Source organism: Mus caroli, unplaced genomic scaffold (genome assembly GCF_978045245.1).
Source record: "Mus caroli unplaced genomic scaffold, Mus_caroli_1 scaffold_9, whole genome shotgun sequence".
Lineage (NCBI taxonomy): Eukaryota > Metazoa > Chordata > Mammalia > Rodentia > Muridae > Mus > Mus caroli.
This window is the reverse complement of record NW_028227264.1, coordinates 113,528,006-113,551,687: the sequence shown is the minus strand read 5'-3', so window position 1 is coordinate 113,551,687 and position 23,682 is coordinate 113,528,006.

Below are 23,682 nucleotides of genomic sequence, written 5' to 3'. Positions count from 1 at the left end.
AAAAACCAAACCAAACCAACAACAACAAACAATAGGCAGCAAGTTAACTTGGGAGTTGGATCAGTGACCAGCTTCAGATAAAACCACAGCCATTTGTTGTGTGGTGCTTAATGATCAGCCCTAAAAATATCTATACAAGTTAAAAATATGGTTCAGCAAGTTACATTTAGGACTATATATGTAAATATAAATATGTATCTGCATTCAATGACAATAAAGGAAGGGATCATGAATTTGGAGGACAGCTGGAGGGATATATGGGAGATATATATATATATATATATATATATATATAGAGAGAGAGAGAGAGAGAGAGAGAGAGAGAGAGAGAGGTAGAAAGACAGACAGATAGAAAGACAGACAGGGTCCCCGTACTTAATATATTAGTGTCTGTGAGCTTATAATTCTCTTGCTTAGCTTATTTAGAATACCTTGTTCTGGTGTCCTCTATCCCCTCTGGCTTTTACAGTTTATCTGTGTCCTCTTCTTCCCTGACATCTGAGGCAGAGAGATATGATTGAGAAAGCCTCTTAGAATCTCTCCTACATAATGACTGGAAGTATGTCTGTGTATTTCTTCCCATCCGCTGTCAGAGCAAGCCTCTGTGGGGGTGATTGGCTAAGACTGTATCTATGAGTATAGCAGAAAGTTGTTAGGAATCATTTTGTTAACATTTCTTTCCATCAACACTTGTGGGTCACACTTTCCTTCAGTTGTCTTTGGCTACCAGTCACCTCCCTTTCCTGCCTGTTATGGTAAGAAAGGGGCATGTCTTTTTATCTGACTCATTTTGTGAAATCTTTCTCTGATTCATCAGTTTGTCTGCTTCTCAATTACACTTCATTTTCAAACATGGCTTCATCCTTCTACAAACGAACCTAACCTCCATTGTTAGGTCATATCTAAATTCCAGCCAGAGGAATTAAAGGTGGGTAATTCCATTTGAATCACTCAGGCTTAGACGTTGTTTGGATGTGATCCCTTGCCAGGACCACCATATTGCTGGATTAAAATTTCTCTATTCAAATTCCTTAGCATATTTTTCCAGGCAGAGCCGATGGTAAGTCAAAGGTTTTGTAGTTGGCTTGGTGTCCATATTTCTCTTTTGGTATTCTGCAGAGTACCTTCTGACATGAAGGAGACTAGAATGTACGAGTGAAGCCTTCATGTAAGCACCAGACCAACTTCTGTGTGTTCAGTGAGTTCTATGAACATTGTCTGACCACTTATTGGTACAAGGTAAGCAACTCTGTCTTAGCAGTGTCCTGGGGGTTTTGGGAACTTCCATGGGACCCACTTGGCTAACAACTCAACTGAATGCATCCTATGCCCACCTCCTTCATCTCACTTCACCAATCAAATCTACTCTATTTCCCTTTCCCAGGGAAACCCACGTCCTCTTCCTAGAGGAGCTAGAATACTTCTCTTTACCTAATCATTCTGGATTTGGGATTGTAGCTTAAGTAACATTTTCTTAATGGCTAATATACACTTATAAGTGACTATATATCAAATTTATCTTTCTGGGTCTGTGCTACCTTACTCAGGATGATGTTTTTCTAGTTCCATCCATTTGCTTGCAAATTTCATGATGACATTCTTTTTAATAGCTCTGTAATACTCCATTGTGTACCATATTTTCTTTATTTATTCTTTAGTTGAAGAAATCAAGGTTGATTCTAATTTCTGGTTATTATGAATAAATTCACAATGAACCTGGTTGAACAAGGATCCTTGTGGTAAAGTATCACATCCTTTATGTATATGCCAAAGAGTGGTATAGCTAGGAGTTGAGGTAAATTGATTTCCAAATTTCTGAGGAACTACCATATTCATTTCCATAGTCACTGAAAAACTATGCATCCCATCAGAAGTGCAGGGGTGTTTCCCTTGCTCCACACCCCTTCAAGCATGTCATTGCACTGCTATTATTGATCTTAGCCACTATGAAAAGTGTAAGAAGGAATCTTGAAGTTGTTTTGATTTGCATTTCCCAAATGGCTAAGAGTGTCGAGCATCTCTTTAAGTGTTTCTAAGCCATTTGAGTTTCATCTATTGAGAATTCTGTTTAGACCTGTACCCCGTATTTTAAATGTATTATTTTCTTTTTGATACCTAGTTATTGTATACACACACACACATACACACACACACACACACACACACACACACACACACACACATATATATATATATATATATATATATATATATATATATATATATATATAATCAGTTTGGATACATGTAATTGGTAAAAAATATTTTCCCATTTGACAGGCTGCTGTTTTGTCCAAATGACAGTATTCTTTAATTACAAAAGCTTTGAGATTTCATGAGGTCCTATTTATTAATTGCTGATTTTAGTGCCTGTGCTATTATTGTTCTGGTCTAGAAGTTTTCTTCTCTTCTAAGGCAGTCAAGGCTCTTCCTCAATTTCTCTTTTATTATGTTCAGTATATCTGAGTTAATATTGAGGTAGCACAATTTATTGAAGATGTTGTCTTTTTTCCAAGTATTTATGTCTTCTTTATTAGTTGTCAATAGGTGTGTGGATTTGTGTGTGAATAGTGAACTCAATTCCATTGATCAAAATTTGTTGTTATGCCAATGCCATGTTGTTTCGATTACTGTAACACTATATTACAACTTGAAATTGGTCAGATTTCAAGGGTTCTATTGAGTATTTTTACACCCACATTTATAAGGGAAATTGGTCAGTAATTCTTTATTTGTTGAAATCAGGAATGATGACATCTCCAGCAGTTGTTTTATTGGTCAGAATTGTTTCAGCTACCCTGTTTTGTTTTTGTTTGTTTGTTTGTTTGTTTTTCCTTATGAAGTTGAGAATGATCCTTTCAATGTCTGAAGGACATTGCATTGAATCTGTCAATTGTTTTTGGTAAATGATTATTTTTAATATGTTAATGCTTGAGCATGGGGGAATCTTTCTATCTTTTGATATCTTATTGAAAAACTTGAAATTTATGCCATATAAAACTGTCACTTGCTTGATTAGAGTTACTCAAAGATATTTCATATTATATAAGTGTACTGTAAAGGATGTCATTTCCTACATTCTTTACTTAGTCCTTGTGTATTTGTTTATAGGGAATCTACCAAATTTTTAAAATTAATCTTGTATCCAGAATTTTTTATGAAAGTGTTGGTCATCTGTAGGAGTTTCCTGGTTCAAGTTTTAGGGTTACTTTAGTATACTATCATATCACCTGCAAATAATTATACTTTGATTTCTACCTTTCTAAATGGTATCCCCTTCATTTCCTTTGATTATTCTTTCTTTTGCTACTTCAACTTCTATACTGAAAGGATATGAAAAGAGTGAGCAGCCCTGTCTTGTTCCTGATCTTAGTGGCTTTGCTTTGCATTTCTCTTCATTTAATAAGGTGTTGGCTAGAGCTCTTCTGTTGTTTGGATCCCTAATAAATCCCTAAATTCTATCATGTCAAAGTTCTTTACAACACCTAATGAGAAAATTTCATGTTTTTTGTTTTTGTTTTTGTTTTTGATTTTTGGGGGGTTGGTTTTGGTAGATTACATTTACTGATTTTCATATATTGTTCAATACCTGGTCATATAAAATGAACCCTAGTTGATCATGGTGGATAATCTTTTTTATATGTTCTTAGATTTTATTTGCAAGGGTTCTATTGAGTATTTTTACACCCACATTTATAAGGGAAATTGGTCAGTAATTCTTTATTTGTTGAGTCCATTAGGACTCAACAAATAAAGAATTAGTTTGTGTATCAGAGCAACTGTTCTTCATACAGCATTTGGACAGCATTCCTTCTGTTTCTCTTTAGCAGAACAAATTAGGGGTAATGGTGTTAACACTTCTTTGACAGTCTAGCAAAATTCTATGTTAAAATCATTTGGACATGGACACTTTTTGTGGGAAACTTTTACTTATTGTTTCTATTCACTAGGTTTTCTAAGTCTATGTTAGTTGTTTATCTGAACTTGGTTTAGGTTTGTTAAGAGGAACTTATTTGGAAAATTATCCATTTCTATTAGATTTTCCAGTTTGCTGGAGTACAGCTTTTTAAAACTATGACTTTATAATTTTTGGGATTTCCTCAGTGTCCTTTGTTATTTGCTGCTTTTCATTTCTGATTTTGTTCACTTGGATAGTCTTTCTACAGCTAAGGGTCTCTCTCTCTCTCTCTCTCTCTCTCTCTCTCTCTCTCTCTCTCTCTCTCTCTCTGTCTCTCTCTCTCTTTCTTTCTCTCTCTCCCTTGAAAGATCCAAGTGCATATTCATCTATTCTTTGTGTATTTCTGTTTGTACTTTATTTATTTCACTATCTCTTACATTATTTCTTTCTCTTTGCTCTTCTCAGGTGAGGTTAATGCTATTAAGTTTCCAGTGCAAAATCTCTCCAATTATTTTAAGTAGGCATTCAGCGCAGTAAAGTTACCTCTTTGCACTGCTTTCATTCATTATAGCCCCTAAGTTTGGGTAGGCTTTGTACTTATTTTCATTGAATTCTGGAATGCAAACTTACAAAGTCATGGAAAGTGAACAGCTCTTTACTTTAAAAGTATGGGTCATAGGGCCAGCAGTCTCAATTAACCCGGACTCATGAGATTACTCAGAAACTGGACCACCATCCAGGGGGCTGATATGAGGCCCCCAATACATATAGAGCAGAGGACTGCCAGGTTTGGGTTCAGTCAGAGGAGATGCACCTAACTCTTAAGAAACTGGAAGCCTCATAGTGGAGAGGTCTGGTGAGGTGGGGAGTAAGGGGTGGGGACATTCTTGTGGAGACATGGGGTGGGGAGGAGGTATGGGATAGGGAGCAGTCAGAGGGTGAACCTGGAGGGGGATAAATTCCAGAGTGAAAAATAAAAGAGATTTTTTCTTTAAAAAAAAAGAACAGTTTTCAAAATAATGTATCTTATTATACAAGTGTAGCTTTAAAAACAGACTTGGGAAACCTACAGTGTTATTAGAACTGCATCTAAACTTAGGTAACAGTACAATTATTGAGGCACACACTTTCCTTCACACTGCCCTATGGATATCCTTTAACTAAGATATTTCGATGTACCCATATGAATTTGTAAATGATTCAACCATTACGTGAAGATCTCAGGACATGATTGGTTTCAATGTCTGGAAAATTGGGCTGAAGTTGAATTCTCAAAGTAAAGAGCCAATCACCTACTATTAAGACCTCGTTCTTGAATTCAGTGCTGTAAACAGTTTTCTCAGGTCAGTGGAGAGGATAACTGCTTTCTGAATGACCATTTCTCAACGGGTAAGCAATAGAGACACCATGGTAACTTGTGTCTCTAAACTATCAATCCTCATAAGTTCCAAGAAACATATCATAGTGTCTAAATGTGTGTGTTGCAAACATACTAAATAACTTTAAAGATCTAGAAGAAAGCAAAACCTACAAAATTACCTCTCACTTTAAACATTACTGAGCTATTGGAAACCAAAGTGTAAACATAGAGTGGGGTATGTGTGTGTGCATGTGTAGTGTGTGTAAATTTTATGTTTGTAATCAGAATTTCTCCATACAATTGTCATAAGATAAAAGACAAATTTTTATGATCACAAGTACCAAATACCATATTTTAAGAAGTTTTGTCATAACTTCTCACTGCACTTGTTGCTTACTCAAAGAACAAATAAGAGAGTGTAAGTTATATTTAGAAAAAGATGAATTCTATATGGTGTCTTATATTTCCTCTAAAAGACTGCTAATCTGTCTCAAAATTGTTAATTTTCTTTGATGTGTAATATAGAAAGCTTTCCTCAAATATCTCAAGAGTATTTTTGGGGGCGTGGCAAAATGAAATGGAATGTCTATCATTAATGAAACTGCACAAATTAGCATTATTATTGTTGTTGTTGTTATTGTTGTTATTATCGTCCTCATCACCTTCTTCATTCTGTGAAAGAGGCAAGGCTTCCATTGCTTCTGCCATGTTGCACACCCCAAGTGTACCGGCCTGGGGATTTCACAGTGATTCTGCAGTTCCTTCCTCTCATCATACTGTTGGACTGCTGGGTGCTAGGATTACACACACAAACCATTGCATCTGCATTTTGTTGTTTTTAATTTGTCCCCTACCCCCTGGACAAACTTAGGTCTTATGGTTTCTCTGTAAGCAAATTTAGATACTGAGCTACCTCCCAGGTGTGGGAAAAACATTGGAAGAGTTGAGCTTTATGTGCAGTTTTGTCATTGGATTGCTAATTCTATTTCTTAAATTAATCAAAACACCAATCTCTTTCCTCCTCCTAAAGAAACCCTTACTCCATTGCAGAATTTTGTAAGATGTCACAATTATCTATGTTTCAGTCCAAGGAAAACCAGACTTTCTAGAGAAGTTCTATGCTCACATGTCAGAACCGATATATTTTGTAAATCTCATTGTTTGTTTGTTTGCATTGGATACTTATATACAGAAAATTCCAGGGCATGGTACAACTGCTCACTTATAGAAAGAAAATTTCAGGGTATGACTGCAGCTTTGTATACCTAGAAAGAAAGAGCCACTGACTGCATCCAGTTCCCCCTATGCTACACATAAAAACAAGATAAATGAAAAGAGACAGTTTATTTCCAAGATGACTTACAAAAGAAATCCTTTGAGGATGTTATTGAAAATATTAAAATGTGGAGTGACACAGTAATAAGTATTGGTTTCCTGTTATGTGTACATAGTGAAAATCAAATGTGCTTTGATTCTGTGAATCAGCAGGATGATATATTACTTAAATCTTATATCTCTAAGACATGATCTTTGGTAGATCTAGTCCATGTACCACTAAATAGAGGCAGGATTAAGTAAAGAAGGGTTAATATCTTATGTCTGTGTTTGGCAGCATCTGTGTTTTATGCTTCCTAAATGAACATAAAACCAATAATTTGAGAATTTATATTTTTTAATGCAGCCTGAAGAGAGCAGGGATTTTTCATATCCAATTGAAAAGAAAAAGATGGCTTACCCATTTTTTTCTTTTTCAACAAAACAGCAGTTAAAATTTGAATGTTAAGTTTTCATACCTTTAATGGCATGCATTCTTGCTATTTCAGATACATGTCCAGAAGGAGTAATCAAATGATGAAGTACAGAGAACATAAGCAGGGACTGCCTGGCATTCATGAAATACTGAATTCCAATTATAATTACATAATTCAATTACTTTAATCCCAGAACTGGGGGTAGAGGACAGAGCAAGCCAATCTCAGTGTATCTGATTGCAAAGCAGCCAGAGCTACACAGTCTGTCTAGTGTTTTGGATAATAATGTCATATAATAATGCACAAGGAAAAACATATTCCAATGTTGTTCATAAAAATACATAATCATTCAAACCATTAAACAAAGAAAATAAATCAATCCTAACGAACAGTATTAAACCTAACCTAGGAATTATTTTCAGTGAACCATCATGATTTTCATTCTCTTTATACTGATTGCATTGCTGTAGTGTATCTAATATAAAAAGAACTATGGGAGTCTAACCCATGTCTGTTTCTTAAATAGTTTTTGTTGGTTGGTTTTGTTTTGCTTTTATTATGTTTTTTTCTTTGAGAACATGTTTCACTATATAGACCTTTTGTCTAGAAACTGGAGAAATAGACAAGCTAACTGCTGAACTTGCTAAGATCCTCCTTTCTCTGCCTCCAGAGCACTGCAGTTACAGGGATCTGCTGTGGTCTGTCTAATAGTTTTAAATATGTGTTTATTGTTTTGTATATAGTGGACAAACTCCCTAATACATAACTGATCAAGATTCTGTTGCTTTTAGATGTTGCTCTTTGATACTATAAAATGAGCCCAAATGACAAAGATATATTTTATTATTGTAGCTTTCAGTCCAGTTAAAATAAATCTTTCAGCAACTGAAGGGCTACCTACATGTAATAAGTGATGGCTAGTGATTCTCGTTAGTGATTGGCTCTCTTGTGGAACAATAAATTTGATCTCTATGTAAGCAGTAGTGGCCCACATCAGGAAAATAAGAGGAGATACTTCATCCTCAGCAAACTTGTTCCCTCCCTTCTGTAGCAAAGGTTAGGTTTAGAATAATTGACCAACAGAAGCCAAACTGAACTGCAGAACAAGGATAAAAGAGGAAACAGACCATGTGAACACTCAGGTAGCCAATGAATAGGTATTTGTACTTTGTTTGTTTGTTTGTTTGTTTTAACTCTGATAGGTTCATCATGGCATCTGTCAATACAAAAATATTCTACTTGCCTGTGTGTTTATGTGTGTAATTATGCAGATATATACATATGAGTGTGTATACATGTATGTGTTTGGGGGACATTGTTGTTTCCAGCACAAACTTCATGAAAGCAGGTGTCTTGCTATGGCAATCCAGGTCAATTATAAATGATAGAGATAGAGACAGTGAACATCTTGAGCCAGACATGGAGCATCAAGGGAAACATCTTTGTTGTTGAAGTTGTGATTCTTTCTTGCTCAATTCTATCCTATTTCCTTTGGCTTAAGTTAAATTCATCTAATGGGATATTGCCATTAATGTAAACCCTAATGGCTGTGGGTCTCCATGCTCTGATTGGCAAAATAGTTAATATGTTAATTTATTTGACACATTTTTGTGATAAAGTAAGATCAAAATATGATAGCATAAAATATCAGTTTTTGTAGATCACCAACAAATAGAATTTCTTAAGCTATTGATGGCTCTGCTGATATTATTGCTTTTCTACACTCCTAATTTGAAGAAAGGGTTTTTTGGGACACTGCCTCTGTTCCAAAGCTCAGTATAAGTTTTCAAATGTATTTCAAACTGTATAGGAAGTACCCTTGAACTTGCTGTCTGTGAGAGGAATTGAGGAAGCAAGGCTGAGGAGATGGAGAAGTACAGTGGAGATGTGGTTTCCAAAACCTGAGTTCAGCACTTGAGGAAATCTGAAGGTCTCAGCTTTTCACAATTTCTTTCCATGGCAGATAAGTAGCTTTTTGTTGTTCTTGTTGTTGACATTTTCAAGTCTTCTGAATATTACATTCCCCCACAAGAGAAGAAAGAGGGAACACTTTTCAGCTGAAGTGATTCTTGAAGGCAATGACAGCTGAGGCAAAGGATCCTTGGGAGAAGGAGGGTGCATATCACTGAACCCTACATGGCTGTTTTATTCAATTTTGACTCTTCTGGGATATTAAGAACAAAACAAGATGTTTGACAGTAGTTGAAAAACAAATAATTCTAACACTAAGTTTTCTACCCATAGGCCTTTTGACAAGTGTTCTGTCCTATTATTATTAATATTTTTTTTTCAAGAAACAAGCTTTTTTTTTTTTCTGAAATAAGATTTCTCTGTGTCACTCTGGCAGCCCTGGAACTAGATCTTTAGACCAGACTGGCCTCAAACTCAGAGATCTGCCTGCCTTTGCCTCCCAGTTTCTGAGAGTCATGGTGTGTGCCACCACCACCCAGAAACGTTTTCTCAATATAAAGTCTAGTATGAAAATCCTTCTGATTACATATCATTTCAGAAAACATTATGAGTACATATAAATAAAACTGTAATTCAAAGAAGTAAAAGTGGTGCCTTTTTACTCAAGGGTCCAGACTCAAAGACATAAAAGCAATTCACATTTTTTTTTGTACCAGTTAATCTGTAAGGGTGATTTCATTTCAATAACTCCAAGTCAATTCATGCACAGAAAAATAAACTAATGTTATAATAATTTTACTTTATTTTAAAATGAATTTCTTATAAAGTCAGTTGGTTAGTGCTACGTTGATTAAACACAGGCCCATATACTGATATGCTATGCAGTACCGAAGGAGTCAGCAGATCTATTGGAAGTTCATAGCTCTCTTAAGCAATATTGTTGAAAATATAAAACAGAAATTACTAATGAGGTTGTATCATATGTAAACTTTCATAGAAGAAAGAAGACCGGTACAGAATCCAATATTTCTACTCTTTAATTTCCATTTGGCTCATGTCGTGTCTGTAAAACAAACTTCAGTTTAGTTCAAGAATTGTAGTGAATTTTTATATTTTATACTCTGAAACATCCATAACATTTTAACACAAAAGAAGGTCTAAAAATAATTTCAAAACTGAGCCAGCATGGAGAATGCTCAATCCTGCCTCTCCTGACATTCTCCAGGATTCTGAAGCAGAATCCTCACCTCACCAGAGGATGATTCAGTCTCCAGTATTACCATCACTTAGGAGCTTGGAACTACAGATTCCTAGGGATGAACTCGAACAAATTGAATTGGAAAATTTGAATGAGAAGTTAAATTGCCCTCAGACAAACTGCCATACTAATACATTTTAAAATATAACATCTGAGAATTACCTTATCTAGAGAATGTAGATTGGTCGATTCAAATATAAGTACATGGAGTCAATACCATCCAAATTATAAGGCACTGAGGAATTTTATGAGATGCACATATATAGAGTTTGTCAGTATCTTCCACTCAAATTCACTTTTAAAGGGTTCAGTTATCTTTGTAAACCTCCCTGGTAGACAGGTTCTAAGTTGAACCCAGCAATAAATATGCATGTCCACAAGATGGCAAAAGTAGAGCAACAGCCCCAAGTGTCAGTGTGGCAGGACAGTATATTTGTTTTAGTGGGTGTGGGTGTAACTTAGGCATTTATTCTGGCTGAGAGATTGCTGTTTATTCCAAGATTTTTGTCATATATTGATTTAGTTGATAAAAATGGGGAATTTTGGCAAAGTCTTCTTATTTATTTTTAATCTGTGTTGTTATTGATACAGTTCTGATTTTAGTAACTAAAATAAATCATAACTGAAAATTAGTAAAGTTACACAAACCATACAAATGCCAACACAATTTGTTTTTGTTTCCCCCCAGAAAATATTTAATAGCCCTTTCCCTATTTTAAATGTTACAGTCTAAATTTTAAGGTTTAAGTATGCAAGTAAATTAATCTCCAAATCTCTATATTTTGACTTTAATAGATTACACTCTCTTTTATTTGAAAAGTAAGATATAATTTTCTGAAGTTTCTACCATCTCCTTCAGGTTGAATACATTTTTGGTGTAAGAACATGGAATTGTACTAAATATTAATTGAGGGATAAATATTTTCAGTAGAAAAAGTCGCTTGACCTTTGGAGACTGAAAGTAAGAGGCATCATTTTTTGGGGGTGTATTTATTTAATCAATTGCATCATTAGTGATTACATGTAAACATTATTTCTCAGCCACTATAGTCATACAGAGGAGAAAACAGTAGAGGAAAAATCTAAATATATATATATATATCAATATCTATCTATCTATCTATCTATCTATCTATCTATCTATCTATCTATCTATCGAGAACTTCTCATGGTCTTTAGCTGGCCCTAAAAATTCTCACTGTTTTATACAATACCTTGTCACTAAAACAAGACATTCACACTAATCTGATCCCTATGTGTTCCAGAGAAAATGTAGATCAATGTTTTACAATGTGTCATTATCAGGTAACACATTCTTCCCAGTAGGTAATTAGCAGGTGATAATGAGAATCAAGTCCAATATTTCACATATGCCCCGAAAGCTACACTTCCAGCAGGTGGAAAGAGCTGAGAAAAAGGAGTTACAAAATAGTTTCCCAAATATAACTTCACGAAATGCAAAGGCAAGATCTTTAAAAAGAGATATCACAAAGGTGGAAAAACATTTGAAAATACAAAACTACCCACAGATAGGTAGGAATAAGATCATTAATATTACATAATCTATACCATGAAATATGTTTTAGACAGAGTCATTCTAACAGTAACAAAAACTATTTTCATGTTAACTGATCACAAACAAATTACATGGCTCATTCATCATTCTTTTCTTATGCTTCTAAAATTTCTTCCCTTTTTACATGTGAAGTGTTGACAAATTGTAACCTTTGAACATGGGGCCCAAATGATGCTATTATGTATGAGTGTTACATATAAGGATTGAATAATACTAACATATCCTTCATCCCCAATAAGACCTTGAAAGGTAATCATGACTAGAAATTGAGTAAGAGTCAAGCCTCCTGAGACATACTGGATAGAATCTATTCCTTGATTCTGCTAACAATAAGTTAACCTCTGAGTCTCCATCATTAGATTACCAAAGCCTTCTAAAGACTTATTAAAACTAGGGGACTTATAGAAGAGACCAGGAGCAAAACACTTAGTTTCAATCAGAATGACTTGAGATTTTAAGTTTCAGACTTTCATGCTGAGTCAGATATTTCATGCTGTGCAATCAGAGTAGGTAATTCTCCCCCCCCCTTTTTTTTTCTTTTTCTTAAAAAAAATGTATTTTATAGTCCAGACTTTATCCCCCTCCGGGTCCACCTTCCAGCTGTTCCACATCCCACACCTCCTCACCCCCTTCTCCTGTCTCCAAGAGGATTCCCCTCATCCGCATTCCAACAGACTTTCCTACTCCCTGGGGCCCCAAGTCTCTCAAGGGTAATTTGTATCTTCTCTGACTGAGACCAGACCCAGAAGTCCTCTGCTGGATATGTGTTGGGGGCCTCATACAGCTGGTGCATGTTGTTCCCTGTTTGGTGGTCTAGTGACAATGAGATCCTGGGGACCAGGTTAATTGAAACCTCCATTGTCTTCCATTTGAGACTGTTGAAGTGAACAAGAGTGAATGTCTTATGAGGAGAGACAAAAACACACTAGGAGCATGGGTGAACTTATTACAGTGCCGGGCAATTAGGACACAAACATTTGTATTACTGTTATGTCTATCATTATGCTTTACCTAGAGCCTTGGTGTGATTTACATATGTATCGCCATGAAATGGCAGAATATTAACTTACTGTAATCCCAAAATGAATGTAGAAGAGAATATTGAATTAGATAGAGGTCACCTCACATATAGGAAGATATTAAACTATGGAACATGGAACAAGTGCAAGAGTGAAGAAAATCTCACTGTACATATAAACTCTTCCAGAGCTGGGAGTTCTAGGCTAGGTATTAAGGACCTTCTGTTTCATAAATGTTTTGGACTATCAATGAAAGACTGTATGAAGACAAGATTGTGTCATGCTCAACAAAGAGTGAAGAATCTAGAGAACAAACATGAAATTATCTATAGAAAAATATTGATCATTGACTGATATTTCTTGCATGAACAGAAAGTGCCATATATATGTCTCTCTCTCTCTCTTTCTCTCTCTCTCTCACTCCACACACACACACATATACATTATATATATATATATATATATATATATATATATATATATATATTTACTTTTGTTCATGATTTTAAGCATTCACTAGAGGTTTGGACATACACCTTTGGATAAAGGAGGCACCCCCTTTCTTCCTTCATATATATGTTGGTAAAAGCTCTGAGTTATATATGATACAATAATCATAAGTCATATTTATGCTGTTTTTAGAGAGTTAGGCAGATTATTTTTACCACATAACAATGAACCATATATTTTTTTAGCATTTTAAAAGTCCACAAATGAAACAATTTCCTTCTCGACAGCTCTTATTACTTTTACTGTAATAGAATATGACATGCCCAATGAAGTGCAGATAAGACACGGCAATGTGACCTTCTATTGGTTTCTATACTATACCTGTGAAAGCTACAGTTCTACATCTCTGTTAATTGACCCACTATAATAATAATAAAAGGAAATAATTACCTTTTTTAGCCACTCAGACTGCTCACTACGAATGTGCAATTGTTATAGAAGCTGCCTATATTGAGAAAATGCCAAAGGCATTAACAGAAATCTGGAGTTCATGAAAAGGTTGTGCTTTATTAGTCTTTGCTGTTGAGTAAAATTATGCTTAATGAGAGGGGAAACAAAGGTGGAGAGACTGTACTGGGTTTTTTTTTTTTTTGCATAACTATGGAAACAGTTGCTAGGAGGCACACACAGCTACAAATTCATTGCTGGGACTCACTTCTGCAACCCCCAACCATGGCCCCATTTGGACAGTTTATATGGATATTCATTGCTGCAGCTGGTCGGTGAGAATTTTCAATGATGGCTATTCCCTCTCTTATCATGTGCGAGTTTGGAGGCACATATCATTGTGACAAGACAGGCCGCTAATGAGAGAAGAGGTAGATGTTAATATCCAGTGAGATTGCTTTCTTGTGTTGAATTAAATATTCTTATTTCTTAGTGCATTCCTCGCACCTTTGACAGGACATGAAATGAAAGATTTCAAAAATAACACAGCATATCTTCACCTATCATTCCAAGTTTATCTTTTTTAAAGGAGATTATAAGAAAAAATTAATTTTTAGGACTAGTGAGAATCTTCTTTCCACAAATCATTAGACTATATGATGCTGGATGACACACTTTGTAATAGATTGTTTCATGCTTATTCTTTTAGAAGATGCCTTTGAAATAGGACACAAACAGGCTGATAATTTATCCAGCCAACAAACAAATCTGTATTATTAATTACCACTGTCAGAAAGTGGCATTGTACCTGATTACTAGCAATGGCTGTTTCAGAATGAATTCATGGTAATAAGATCCTTGAATCTCTGGAAACATTGCCTGACAGATTAACCAATTTGTGATTTATCCAATCAAGAGTACTCTCAGGAAGATGTGTGTGTGTGTGTGTGTGTGTGTGTGTGTGTTCTTCCATTTCAATTGTAATAACATAGCTTGCTGCCTGCAAACATGATTATACATATATATATGTATATATATATATATATACATGCATACATACATATACTACTGGAAGAAACACGTTCTGCTCACTAGGACTTACCACACCAAGCCATTCTCTTCAACAACAACTTGTGAAACCAACCAAACAACTAACCAACAAACTTGGCTTTATGAAACTAAGATAGCAGATGTCTACTGTTCCTTCTGTCTTTTTCTTAAAAAGACACTTGCTACTGTATTATGGTAACTCATAATATTCTTGACCATCTCCTTATCTCATGCTTAGCTAGTCAGTAACCATATTTTATCAGCAAACCCAATTCCATCTTACTACACATGACAACACAGTCACAGGTTCTTTGGATTAGGTGGAGGCCATATCTTGAGACCATCATGCCACATAACTCAGAATACAAAGTAAAATTTCAGATTCAATAATGAAATTGGCATAATCATTTCTCTAAGGTAGCCAAATGCTTTTGAAGTGAGGCATCAAAATCTGATTTTACTATTTTACTCTAGTAAAGGTTGTAAATACAAAATACTTGCTGATGTAAACAATCTCTACTAAATTACAACTATCTGATCTCTGAAAATAGATATGAGAAGCCACATAAAAGAATAAATGTAGTGGAGCAAATAGGCAATTTACATATACTCTGTATAAATTTATTTATATATTATATCATGATATATATTCATGTTAGAGGATAATGCATAGAAAACACTTACATACACAAGCATACATACCTATATATGCAAACTATAAGTTGAAAAGTTTTAGGCTAGAGATTGACTATAAAAGTTTCAATGGGATTTTAACAGCTATAGTTCGCATATGCTTTTTAAGCAAACAATATCTATAAAATCTCTTCCAATACATACTCTCCAAAGTGCAAATATAGACAGGAAGTAGAAATAACTTTCAGTAGTATCATCTCTTCTTCCTTAGTGCTACCAAAATAACGGTTCTTCATATTTACAATATATTAGCCCCAGTGAAATAGCTATGGCCTTTTGCCAATTTAGCAATCTTTCCACTCTTACAATACCCAGGAACGTTACTGGTGCATGGTAATTCTTATTCACCATAATGCTGACATGACCTAAACAATAAGAATAGCAATAAAAATAATACCAGCTTCTCATCTTAGACAATATGCTTATGACATAAATATTTATTTTGATGTACAAAGATAAACAGTGACACAAATAAATGACTTAGATTATCCAATCCCACTACAAATATGTTATGATAGTCATCAAAATTCTGATGTCAAACTTAATACTATATTTCAATAATATCTACAAATTCAAAAGTTCATTAAGAACCAAGAAGACCACAAATTTTCAAGTCATTCCTGAGAGCAAAGAACACCCCTAAAGATATCCTAATATCTGACCTTATTATGTTATAGAGCTATAGCACAAGCACACACAGTTACTAGTGGGGCAAATTAAAGGACTTGGAAGTAAATGGAAAAAGCAACAGACAACTACACTTTAACAAAGATGACAGAAATACATGGCAGGAAAAGATAGCCTTTTCTATAATGGTACTTGTATAGTTGCATATCTATATGCAGAGGAATAAAGAGATATGACCTTTCCTTTTCATTGTCCATTTAAAAAATCAAATTGAAGACAGTCAAAAAATTTACAACTTGGTCATGATGGATAATTGTTTTGATGTGTTCTTGGATTTGGTTTGCAAGGATTTTGCTATAGACCCTCTGGGTCCCTTTGTCTGCATGGAACGGGTCTCTGGTCGCAGGTGGGCAAAGGGTTGGATGAAATGACAGACAGATGCACCCAGGAGAGATTGTGTAGAATCTGAATGTAATTTGTCAAATCGAGCATCAAACTTTTTATACAGAAGAAAATAGGGAAGTTGGGTGACACACCAGCAAGGTACAAAGAGGTTACTGGATTCTTACCCAAAAAGAAGGAATACAAACACAGAAGGTCTGACAGGAACCACCTGCGATAGAATTCATTGTTAACAACTGGGATCAAAAAGAGCTCCACCTAAGGTCCACTTAATCTTAGAAGCCAGGGTCAAGGGCTTCATGCCCTTGCCATAGTTCCTAGTTTAGTCTATTGTATAGTCCACTTTCCCCCTAGGCCATTGTAAATACGTGTGTATGGGTGTAACTCAGCTATCTATAGTTCTAAGTATCTACTCTGGTTCCTCCTTAGGTCTCAAACTTCTTTCTTCCTAGATGATGGTAAATTCCTGTGTAGGGCAGTGACTTAGCTTTTATTCAAAGTGATAGTGTAATACCAGAGGCAATTCTGAATGTCACTGAATAGGCAATATTCTTAATGAATTCCAAGCCCATGGTCAGCTCAAGGACTTTCTAGGACATTTGAACACTGGAGAAGGCTTAGCTATGTCAGAATTCAATCTCAAAAAGGCACTTATAATAAGATAATACTAAAAGAGCACGTGGATCCATACACCAGTATATGGGTTAATGAGAACACCAAAACTCCAGGAGGTGAGTTTCCGTGAAACTCTCTGCCTCGTGAGTGGCTTTAAGGCTTCAGGCCTGTCAAGCTGACTCGACTGGAGTGCATGGCAGATTTTATTGAGTATTTTTGCATCATTATTCATGAAGCAAATTGGTCTGAAGTTCTCTTTCTTTGTTGAATCTTTGTGTGGTTTAGGTAATTTGGCCAAATTAATTCCAACTCTTCTCAAAGTATTCCATAAAATAGAAACAGAAGGTACTCTACCCAATTCATTCTAAGAAGCCACAATTACTCTGATACCTAAACCACACAAAGATTCAACAAAGAAAGAGAAGCCCCTTGGTATTGCAAACTTTATATGCCCCAGTATAGGGGAATGCCAAGGCCAAGAAGCGGGAGTGGGTGGTTGGGGGAGCAGGGCAGAGGGAGGGTATAGGGAACTTTTGGGATAGCATTTGAAATGTATATAAAGAAAATATCTAATAAAAAATAAATAAAAAACCATAAAATATTTATAACATGAAATGCCAATGCTTTAGAGGAAAACATAGGTGATGCTTTGAAAGATACTGAAATATGCAGGGAGTTCTAAGCCAAACTTCAGTAGCCCAGGAACCAGCCCCAAGAATCAACAGATGAGACTCCATGAAATTGAAATATTTCTGCTGAGAAAAAGAAACTCTCAGCAGAACTCATGGGATTGAAGGAAATCTTTATGAGTTGAACTTCAGACAGGGGACTAATATCTAGAATTTACAAATTTACATACACACACACACTATACACACACACATACACATATCTCTATCTCTATCTCTATCTCTATAGAGAGAGTGCCAATATGTAGGTAATGAAATGGACAGTTTGAAAGAAGAAACACCATTGGTAAATAACTGTTTTTAAAAGGTTTGACATCACTGGACTTCAGAAAAATAAATATTAAAACTTTGAAGAGATTCCATCTCATCCAGTCAAAATGACTACCATCAAGAATTCTGGTAACAAGTGTTAGAATGATATCAGAGTAGAGAACTTCCTATTCCTGGCTGATGAGAGTGTGGATTAATACAGCTATTATTGAAATCGTTCTGGAGACTACTCACAAAAGGCATTGATTGTGAAAGCCAGGTTTGTTTTTTCTTTGCACTGATCACTAGCACATTAAACAAGTCAGTGAATGTATTTGCTACTTTGTCCAATTTAGGAAATGCAAACTTCTTTTTCAAATATGGGATTTGTGAACCTAATTTTCTCTCTTTTTCTTTTTGAATTAAAATATATCAAGCAATCCTACTACAGTTTTAATTAGCATGGAAATTATCTTGTTGTCCATGAAATATATCTTTAAAAGCAAAAATAAGCCCACAGGTACGATTTATTTATGGAAGGAATAGGAATTTATTTAGGATCAATGGCATCTTTCTTGAGACACAATATATTGATCATAAAATAGTTTATGTTACGAAAAACCAAGAGCAATTTAATGATTTTTTTGCTGGATATTATTAGCTCATTTTCTTTGAATATGTGAATGCTAATAATGAGACAATTTAGATGTCTATATGTCTACAAGAACAGCCACAAGATATGGAAAAATGTAATAGACCAAAAGCTGTGAGATCCACTTTTGTTTTGTTTTTTTTAAATCTAGGCAAGCTACTGAAGACATAATATTGAACTTTGTATTTCTTTTAAAAGACATTGACTATTTTTCCTTCAGTATACAAAGCAGAGAAGCATAACAACTATGATAACTCACAATAAATGATTATTTAACTCATTTCAGAACAGTGTCCAAAACAATGAAGACAACAGTTAAAGCAAAGCCAAAAATGCCTAAACAACAACAACAAGAAAAGACAACTGAAAGAGTGAAAACATGTCTAAACCTTAATTTCCTTCATATTTACAAATTTACAGGCTCAACAATATTTCTAGATTAAATCAAAACTTTCAGTTGAGTATTTAAAGCTATAGCATTCTTATATCTTCAACTTAAACATTATGACCTACCTTTTGTAGTTTTGATCCCTAAAAATGTCAAATTCACCTCAAACAATCCATCTAACTTTTGTCTTTAGGGAAGTCTTCCTTAATCTTATAACATTCAACTAAGAAATAATGTTAGGATTAGGGGACTCAGTTAAGGGAGGTAAAGTATAGGTACATTATATTAAAGACCTAATGCAAGAGATAATAAAGTTCACTTCTCAGATGAAAGCCTTTGGTTACTAAGGTAGATGTGGATTCACATCTTACAAGACATGTTTGCTGAATGAGTATTTTGTAAATTAAGTATAAACAGCAATAAGAAGCCCTCCAGCAGTATTAAAGAGCAGGTGAGTATATTTATATGTTTGCTTTTAGAATTTTAAATTTAAGTGTATTTGAGGAAAATATTAGAAGTCATGCTCTATGACAATTTTTTTCTCTTTGTAGTGATAAAATATGCCAACAACTGCAAGTAAAAAAAAAAGAAATAATAATTTATATCATAATTCCTGGGTCCAATCTGTCATTGCTGAAGAAGTAAATAAGACAAGAACTTAAAGCTGCTAGTCATATTACATCCATCAAAAAGAGCACACAACAGTGAATAAATGCATGCATGATAATACTTCTAGAATGCTGTCTTCATACAGTCCAGAACTAAGCCCATGAAATGTTGAATGTAAAAACAAACAAACAAACAAACAATAAACAAAACCTCAACATCCCACAAAGTCTTCATGAATGATTGTGGTGGTCTTGCTTCTCAGTTCTCATGACAAGATAATGATTGAAGGACTGCATGAGATCATGCTGGAATCAAAGAGGGGTTGCCTATTTATTAATATACAAATGCAATTGGTGCCCATGGTGTTGGCAGTTGTTACTGGTTTTGTTTCTTAATACAACAAAACCACTTGCAATGGAAAAGTAGTCTTCAGTTTTGTCCCGGTGATAAATAAAATCTGGAAAAATAATGGATTATTTTTTTCAGTTAATGTAATAAAAGCTCAGATACTTAATTGATTAGAAAAATGTCTCAGTTTAAGAAAAGATAATAAATCATGCTTTTGATAAGACTCTACAAGAATGAAATTATTTAACAATTCATCACTGTTCATAAAATACTTTTCAGTCCTAAAATGCTTAAGCAGTATTTTTGTCACCATTATAGTGCCCTACCTTCTATGCCTTTGTTTCTGCACCAGTATGCACTAATATGACCTAAGGTCTGCTTACCACCTGTTCACTGTAATAATAATATTTGAGACCATAATATTTTTCTCTTTTCTGGAATGAAACTTTGGAATAGATACTGGGTATATATTATATTTAAATGGACTGTAAACCAAAGTTAAGAATAAAGGCTAGTATTTTTCCCATGTAGTTACACTTTTCCTTATAATTTATTAAGTATCCCTTCATCTAGAAATAAATTGCACCCCCAGTATTACGAATTCAGTTTCCAGTATGTCTGAGCTTAATTAATTTAGAGCTGTTATTCTGTTTGATTTATCTTTCCAGTTTTTCTTCACATTTGAGGATTTTAAATAGTGGGGGCTAATCTAGTTTGTGTATTAATATCTGCAATCTAGTTAATTTATTCAGCTAGATTATATCATACACACACATATGTGGATAGTGAATACACACACACACATACACATATACATTCATTACATAATAAGAAATTGTTGGATTGTTCTGTTGTCTATAGTGTTAACAGACATGATAGATATGTATCTGCAGGAAGGGGGTGCAGCTGCATGGGCCAAGATGGCGCCCTTCCCATTGCCAGGCCCAATGAACCCCACAAGTTTACTGCCTTGCCCGAACATGAGCAGTAAAGCTGCATGCATAAGCTGCCTGCCAAGCTAGACTATTCCTCTTGATCCGGATCTGTCAGCCTATCTGTGACCGACCTGAGCTCGTGCCTGGAGCATGTGTGATTCTCATTGGATGAGGTGGTGTGGAGCAAGATGATGTCAGGTGCCACATGAGGATAGGAAAATAGCCCTTGCTGCAAGAAGGGCAGGGGAAGAAGAAGCTGCTGGGGAAGAGAGCTGGAAGTGAAAAAGCTGCAAGTAAAGAAGCTGCTGCGTGAACCCACCTTGGTGTCCTTGTTGTTCTTGTCTCTGTGGGTCGGAGACTGCGGCATGTATCCCTTTGGTAGTGACATATTCATTAACTGCACCCAACCCTTCATTGTTGCTATTTGAATATTTCTTCATATCACTGTAGCCAGAGACATTTCAACAATCATCAGCAGTCCAGAAAATGTGTTTGACAGCCAGGTTCCATTGAATTATCATGTTCCTTTATTTGAGTGTTTCAAATTCTTTTTTCTCAATTTCAAATTCCGGAAATATTATTAGATTATGATGACATTTATTAATTCTAATAAAATATGATGTTTGAAGGTGTATTTGCATCACGAAGTGCTGATACTAGATAATTAACAAATGGCTAATATGAGTGTACATATTAAAGTTATTTTGTAAGAAAATTATTTTATGACCAGAATGGGGCATGCGCCTTTGGTAATATGTTGGAGCATCTTTTGGGTATATGCTGAGGAGTGGTATAGATGGATCCTCAGATATTACTATGCCCAATTTTCGGAAGGAACAACCAGAATGATTTCCAGAGAACTTGTACCAGCTTGCAATCCCACTAGCAATGGAAGAGTGTTGTTCCTCTTCCTCACATCCTCGCCAGCATCTGCTGTCACCTGAGTTTTTGATCTTAGCCATTCTGACTGGTGTGCGGTGGAGTATCAGGGATGTTTTGTTTTGTATTTCCCTGACAACTAAGGATATTGCACATTTCTTTAGGTGCTTCTCATATATTCGTTATTCCTCAGTTGAGAATTCTTTGTACCCCATTTTTAATAGGGTTATTTGTTTCTCTGGACTCTAACATGTTGAGTTCTTTGTATATAGTGGATATTAGCTCTCTATTGGATGAAGGTTTGGTAAAGATCTTTACAAATCTGTTGTTTGCCACTGTGTCCTATTGACAGTGTCCTTTGCCTTACAGAAGCTTTCTATTTTATGAGATCCCATTCTTTTTTCAATAGTTGATCTTAGAGCCTTGTGACATGGGTGTTCTGTTCAGGAAGCTTTTCCATGTTCAGTGTGTTCAAGGCTCTTCCCAATTTCTGTTCTAATTGATTCAGTGTATCTGGTTAAATGTGGAAGTCTTTTTTTTTTTTTTTAAGTTTGATTAGATAATAAAAATTCCTCAACTGAGGAATACCAAATGGCTAAGCAGCACTTAAAAAAATGTTTAACAGCCTTAGTCATCAGGGAAATACAAATAAAAACAACCCTGAGATTCCACCGCACACCAGTTTTTGATGGCTAAAATCAAAAACTCAGGTGACAGCAGATGCTAGCAAGGATGTGGAGAAAGAGGAACACTCCTCCATTGCTGGTGGGACTGCAACCTGCTACATCCACTCTGGAAATCAGTTTGGCATTTCCTCAGAAAATTGAACATAATACTACCTGAGGGCCCAGCTATACTATTCCTGGGCATCCAGAAGATGCTCCAACATGTCATAAGGATACATGCTCCATTTTGTTTATAACAGCTTTATTTATAATAGCCAGAAGCTGTAAAGAACACATATGTCCTTCCAAAGAGGAACCGATACAGATAATATGGTATATTTACACAATGGAGTGCTACTTGGGCATGTGCAAGTTTTTGATCCAGTTAGACATTAGCTTTGTACAAGGAGATAAGAATGGGCCAATTTGCATTCGTCTATATGTAGACATCCACTTAAGCCAGCACCATTTGTTAAATATGCTGTCTTTTGTCCACTGGAAGATTTTTAGATTCTTGGTCAAAATCAAGTGACCATACTTGTGTGGGTTCATTTCCTAGTCTTCAATTCTATTTCATTAATCTACAAGCTTGTCTCTGTGCCTATACCATGTGGTTTTTTAAGACTATTGCTCTGTAGTACACTTGAGGTCAGGGATGGTGATTCCTCCAGAAGTTCTTTTATTATTTAGAATAGTTTTCACTCTCCTGGGTTTTTTTTTTCTTGTTCCAAATTATTTTAAGATTTGCTCTTTGTATCTCTGTGAAATTGAGTGGGAATTTTGATGGCGATTGCATTGCATCTGTAGATTGCTTTTGGCAAGATAGCCAATTTTACTATATTAACCCTGCCTATCCATGAGCATGGAAGATCTTTCTATCTTCTGAGGTCTTCTTTAAATTCTTTCTTCAGAAACGTGAAGTTATTGTCATACAGATCTTTCACTTGCTTGGTTAGAGCCACACCAAGATATATTATTTGTGACTATTGTGAAAGGTGTGGTTTCCCTAACATCTTTCTCAGCCTGTTTATTCTTTGAGTATAGGAAGGCTACTGATTTCTTTGCATTAATTTTTATATCCAGCCACTTTGTTGATGTAGTTTATCAGCTGAAGAATTTTTGGGGTGGAATTTTGTGGTCACTTAAATATACTATCATACTATCTGCAAATACTGCTATTTTGACTTCTTCCTTTCCAATTTGTATCCCTT